We start from the raw sequence: 6,843 nt of genomic DNA, 5'->3' as shown, positions 1-6,843 counted from the left end.
TTGATATGGGAGTTTGAAGCTAAGAGATGGTTGGGAACACAACAAATTTTTCGCACTTCTGCTGCTCCAAACGCTTAACCAGAATGGCCTAGGGAAAAAATACACATACCGTTGTAATCGGGCGAGTTTCTACTTTCAGACGCAACAGGAATATTTGGGTTTGGTCAATCCGTTCGCCAGATATGGGCGTTTGAAGCTAAGAAATGGTTCAGAAGACAACAAATTTTTCGCACCTCTGTAGCTCCAAACGCTTAACCAGAATGGCCTAGGGAAAAAATACACATACCGTTGTAATCGGGCGAGTTTCTACTTTCAGACGCAACAGGAATATTTGGGTTTGGTCAATCCGTTCGCCAGATATGGGCGTTTGAAGCTAAGAAATGTTTCAGAAGACAACAAATTTTTCGCACCTCTGTAGCTGCAAACGCTTAACCAGAATGGCTTAGGGAAAAAATACACATGCCATTGTAATCGGGCGAGTTTCTACTTTCAGACGCAATAGGAATTTTTGGGTTTGGTCAATCCGTTCGCGAGATATGGGAGTTTGAAGCTAAGAAATGGTTGAGAAGGCAACAAATTTTCAGCACTTCTGCTGCTCCAAACGCTTAGCCAGAATGGCCTAGGGCAAAAATACACATACCGTTGTAATCGGGCGAGTTTCTACTTTCAGACGGAACAGGAATATTTGGGTTTGGTCAATCCGTTCACCAGATATGGGCGTTTGAATCTAAGAAATGGTTGAGAAGACAACAAAGTTTTCGCACTTCTGCTGCTCCAAACGCTTAACCAGAATGGCCTAAGGAACAAATAGACATACCGTTGTAATCGGGCGAGTTTCTACTTTCAGACGCAACAGGAATATTTGGGTTTGGTCAATCCGTTCGCCAGATATGGGCGTTTGAATCTAAGAAATGGTTGAGTAGACAACAAATTTTTCGCACTTCTGCTGCTTCAAACGCTTAACCAGAATGGCCTAAGGAACAAATAGACATACCGTTGTAATCGGGCGAGTTTCTACTTTCAGACGCAACAGGAATATTCGTGTTTGGTCAATCCGTTCGCCAGATATGGGCGTTTGAAGCTAAGAAATGGTTGAGAAGAGAACAAATTTATCGCCCTTCTGCTACTCCGAACGCTTATCCGGAATGGCCTAAGGAAAATATAGACATACCATTGTAATCGGGCGAGTTTCTACTTTCAGACGCAACAGGAATTTTTGGGTTTGGTCAATCCGTTCGTTAGATATGGGAGTTTGAAGCTAAGAAACGGTTGAGAACACAACAAATTTTTCGCAATTCTGCTGCTCCAAACGCTTAACCAGAATGGCCTAGGGAAAAAATACACATACCGTTGTAATCGGGCGAGTTTCTACTTCAGGCGCAACAGGAGTTTTTGTGTTTGGTCAATCCGTTCGCGAGATATGGGAGTCTGAAGCTATGAAATGGTTGAGAAGACAACAAATTTTTAGTACTTCCGCTGCTCCAAACACTTAACCAGAATGGCCTAGGGAAACAATACAAATACCGTTGTAATCGTAGGAGTTTCTACTTTCAGGCGCAGCAGAAATTTTTGGGTTTGGTCAATCCGTTCGCGAGATATGAGAGTTTGGAGCTAAGAAATGGTTGAGAAGAAAACAAATTTTTCGCACTTCTGCTGCTCCAATCGCTTAACCAGAATGGCCTAGGGAAAAAATAGACATACCGTTGTAATCGGGCGAGTTTCTACTTTCAGACGCAACAGGAATATTTGGGTTTGGTCAATCCGTTCGCCAGATATGGGAGTTTGAAGCTAAGAAATGTTTGAGAACACAACAAATTTTTCGCACTTCTGCTGCTCCAAACGCTTAACCAGAATGGCCTAAGGAACAAATAGACATACCGCTGTAATCGGGCGAGTTGCTACTTTCAGACGCAACAGGAAAATTTGGGTTTGGCCAATCCGTTCGCCAGATATGGGAATTTGAAGCTAAGAAATGGTTGAGAGGACAACAAATTTTTCGCACTTCTGCTGCTCCAACCGCGTGACCAGAATGGCCTAGGGAAAAAATACACATACCGTTGTAATCGGACGAGTTTCTACTGTCAGACGCAAAAGGAATTTTTGGGTTTGGTCAATCCGTTCGCGAGATATGGGAGTTTGAAGCTAAGAAATGTTTGAGAACACAACAAATTTTTCGCACTTCTGCTGCTCCAAACGCTTAACCAGAATGGCCTAGGGAAAAAATACACATACCGTTGTAATCGGGCGAGTTTCTACTTCAGGCGCAACAGGAGTTTTTGTGTTTGGTCAATCCGTTCGCGAGATATGGGAGTCTGAAGCTATGAAATGGTTGAGAAGACAACAAATTTTTAGTACTTCCGCTGCTCCAAACACTTAACCAGAATGGCCTAGGGAAACAATACAAATACCGTTGTAATCGTAGGAGTTTCTACTTTCAGGCGCAGCAGAAATTTTTGGGGTTGGTCAATCCGTTCGCGAGATATGAGAGTTTGGAGCTAAGAAATGGTTGAGAAGAAAACAAATTTTTCGCACTTCTGCTGCTCCAATCGCTTAACCAGAATGGCCTAGGGAAAAAATAGACATACCGTTGTAATCGGGCGAGTTTCTACTTTCAGACGCAACAGGAATATTTGGGTTTGGTCAATCCGTTCGCCAGATATGGGAGTTTGAAGCTAAGAAATGTTTGAGAACACAACAAATTTTTCGCACTTCTGCTGCTCCAAACGCTTAACCAGAATGGCCTAAGGAACAAATAGACATACCGCTGTCATCGGGCGAGTTGCTACTTTCAGACGCAACAGGAAAATTTGGGTTTGGCCAATCCGTTCGCCAGATATGGGCGTTTGAAGCTAAGAAATGGTTCAGAAGACAACAAATTTTTCGCACCTCTGTAGCTGCAAACGCTTAACCAGAATGGCCTAAGGAACAAATAGACATACCGTTGTAATCGGGCGAGTTTCTACTTTCAGACGCAACAGGAATATTCGTGTTTGGTCAATCCGTTCGCCAGATATGGGCGTTTGAAGCTAAGAAATGGTTGAGAAGAGAACAAATTTATGGCCCTTCTGCTGCTCCAAACGCTTATCCGGAATGGCCTAAGGAAAATATAGACATACCATTGTAATCGGGCGAGTTTCTACTTTCAGACGCAACAGGAATTTTTGGGTTTGGTCAATCCGTTCGTTAGATATGGGAGTTTGAAGCTAAGAAACGGTTGAGAACACAACAAATTTTTCGCAATTCTGCTGCTCCAAACGCTTAACCAGAATGGCCTAGGGAAAAAATACACATACCGTTGTAATCGGGCGAGTTTCTACTTCAGGCGCAACAGGAGTTTTTGTGTTTGGTCAATCCGTTCGCGAGATATGGGAGTCTGAAGCTAAGAAATGGTTGAGAAGACAACAAATTTTTAGTACTTCCGCTGCTCCAAACACTTAACCAGAATGGCCTAGGGAAACAATACAAATACCGTTGTAATCGTAGGAGTTTCTACTTTCAGGCGCAGCAGAAATTTTTGGGTTTGGTCAATCCGTTCGCGAGATATGAGAGTTTGGAGCTAAGAAATGGTTGAGAGGACAACAAATTTTTCGCACTTCTGCTGCTCCAAACGCGTGACCAGAATGGCCTAGGGAAAAAATACACATACCGTTGTAATCGGGCGAGTTTCTACTGTCAGACGCAAAAGGAATTTTTTGGTTTGGTCAATCCGTTCGCGAGATATGGCATTTTGAAGCTAAGAAATGTTTGAGAACACAACAAATTTTTCGCACTTCTGCTGCTCCAAACGCTTAACCAGAATGGCCTAAGGAACAAATAGACATACCGCTGTAATCGGGCGAGTTGCTACTTTCAGACGCAACAGGAAAATTTGGGTTTGGCCAATCCGTTCGCCAGATATGGGAATTTGAAGCTAAGAAATGGTTGAGAAGACCACAAATTTTACGCTCTTCTGCTGCTCCAAACGCTTAACCAGAATGGTCTAGGGAAAAAATACACATACCGTTGTAATCGGGCCTGTTTCTACTTTCAGACGCAACAGGAATATTTGGGTTTGGTCAACCCGTTCGCGAGATATGGGAGTTTGAAGCTATGAAATTGTTGAGAAGACAACAAATTTTACGCACTTCTGCTGCTCCAAACGCTTAACCAGATTGGCCTAGGGAAAAAATACACATACCGTTGTAATAGGGAGAGTTGCTGCTTTCAGGCGCAACAGGAATTTTTGGGTTTGGTCAATCCGTTCGCTTGATATGGGAGTTTGAAGCTAAGAGATGGTTGGGAACACAACAAATTTTTCGCACTTCTGCTGCTCCAAACGCTTAACCAGAATGGCCTAGGGAAAAAATACACATACCGTTGTAATCGGGCGAGTTTCTACTTTCAGACGCAACAGGAATATTTGGGTTTGGTCAATCCGTTCGCCAGATATGGGCGTTTGAAGCTAAGAAATGGTTCAGAAGACAACAAATTTTTCGCACCTCTGTAGCTCCAAACGCTTAACCAGAATGGCCTAGGGAAAAAATACACATACCGTTGTAATCGGGCGAGTTTCTACTTTCAGACGCAACAGGAATATTTGGGTTTGGTCAATCCGTTCGCCAGATATGGGCGTTTGAAGCTAAGAAATGGTTCAGAAGACAACAAATTTTTCGCACCTCTGTAGCTGCAAACGCTTAACCAGAATGGCCTAGGGAAAAAATACACATGCCATTGTAATCGGGCGAGTTTCTACTTTCACACGCAACAGGAATTTTTGGGTTTGGTCAATCCGTTCGCGAGATATGGGAGTTTGAAGCTAAGAAATGGTTGAGAAGGCAACAAATTTTCAGCACTTCTGCTGCTCCAAACGCTTAGCCAGAATGGCCTAGGGCAAAAATACACATACCGTTGTAATCGGGCGAGTTTCTACTTTCAGACGCAACAGGAATTTTTGGGTTTGGTCAATCCGTTCGTTAGATATGGGAGTTTGAAGCTAAGAAACGGTTGAGAACACAACAAATTTTTCGCAATTCTGCTGCTCCAAACGCTTAACCAGAATGGCCTAGGGAAAAAATACACATACCGTTGTAATCGGGCGAGTTTCTACTTCAGGCGCAACAGGAGTTTTTGTGTTTGGTCAATCCGTTCGCGAGATATGGGAGTCTGAAGCTAAGAAATGGTTGAGAAGACAACAAATTTTACGCACTTCTGCTGCTCCAAACGCTTAACCAGATTGGCCTAGGGAAAAAATACACATACCGTTGTAATAGGGAGAGTTGCTGCTTTCAGGCGCAACAGGAATTTTTGGGTTTGGTCAATCCGTTCGCTTGATATGGGAATTTGAAGCTAAGAGATGGTTGGGAACACAACAAATTTTTCGCACTTCTGCTGCTCCAAACGCTTAACCAGAATGGCCTAGGGCAAAAATACACATACCGTTGTAATCGGGCGAGTTTCTACTTTCAGACGCAACAGGAATTTTTGGGTTTGGTCAATCCGTTCGTTAGATATGGGAGTTTGAAGCTAAGAAACGGTTGAGAACACAACAAATTTTTCGCAATTCTGCTGCTCCAAACGCTTAACCAGAATGGCCTAGGGAAAAAATACACATACCGTTGTAATCGGGCGAGTTTCTACTTCAGGCGCAACAGGAGTTTTTGTGTTTGGTCAATCCGTTCGCGAGATATGGGAGTCTGAAGCTAAGAAATGGTTGAGAAGACAACAAATTTTTAGTACTTCCGCTGCTCCAAACACTTAACCAGAATGGCCTAGGGAAACAATACATATACCGTTGTAATCGTAGGAGTTTCTACTTTCAGGCGCAGCAGAAATTTTTGGGTTTGGTCAATCCGTTCGCGAGATATGAGAGTTTGGAGCTAAGAAATGGTTGAGAAGAAAACAAATTTTTCGCACTTCTGCTGCTCCAATCGCTTAACCAGAATGGCCTAGGGAAAAAATAGACATACCGTTGTAATCGGGCGAGTTTCTACTTTCAGACGCAACAGGAATATTTGGGTTTGGTCAATCCGTTCGCCAGATATGGGCGTTTGAAGCTAAGAAATGTTTCAGAAGACAACAAATTTTTCGCACCTCTGTAGCTGCAAACGCTTAACCAGAATGGCTTAGGGAAAAAATACACATGCCATTGTAATCGGGCGAGTTTCTACTTTCAGACGCAATAGGAATTTTTGGGTTTGGTCAATCCGTTCGCGAGATATGGGAGTTTGAAGCTAAGAAATGGTTGAGAAGGCAACAAATTTTCAGCACTTCTGCTGCTCCAAACGCTTAGCCAGAATGGCCTAGGGCAAAAATACACATACCGTTGTAATCGGGCGAGTTTCTACTTTCAGACGGAACAGGAATATTTGGGTTTGGTCAATCCGTTCACCAGATATGGGCGTTTGAATCTAAGAAATGGTTGAGAAGACAACAAAGTTTTCGCACTTCTGCTGCTCCAAACGCTTAACCAGAATGGCCTAAGGAACAAATAGACATACCGTTGTAATCGGGCGAGTTTCTACTTTCAGACGCAACAGGAATATTTGGGTTTGGTCAATCCGTTCGCCAGATATGGGCGTTTGAATCTAAGAAATGGTTGAGTAGACAACAAATTTTTCGCACTTCTGCTGCTTCAAACGCTTAACCAGAATGGCCTAAGGAACAAATAGACATACCGTTGTAATCGGGCGAGTTTCTACTTTCAGACGCAACAGGAATATTCGTGTTTGGTCAATCCGTTCGCCAGATATGGGCGTTTGAAGCTAAGAAATGGTTGAGAAGAGAACAAATTTATCGCCCTTCTGCTGCTCCGAACGCTTATCCGGAATGGCCTAAGGAAAATATAGACATACCATTGTAATCGGG

Source organism: Ptiloglossa arizonensis, unplaced genomic scaffold (genome assembly GCF_051014685.1).
Source record: "Ptiloglossa arizonensis isolate GNS036 unplaced genomic scaffold, iyPtiAriz1_principal scaffold0082, whole genome shotgun sequence".
Taxonomy (NCBI): domain Eukaryota; kingdom Metazoa; phylum Arthropoda; class Insecta; order Hymenoptera; family Colletidae; genus Ptiloglossa; species Ptiloglossa arizonensis.
The sequence above is the reverse complement of the archived record's forward strand: the minus strand, read 5'-3'. Positions refer to the sequence as shown.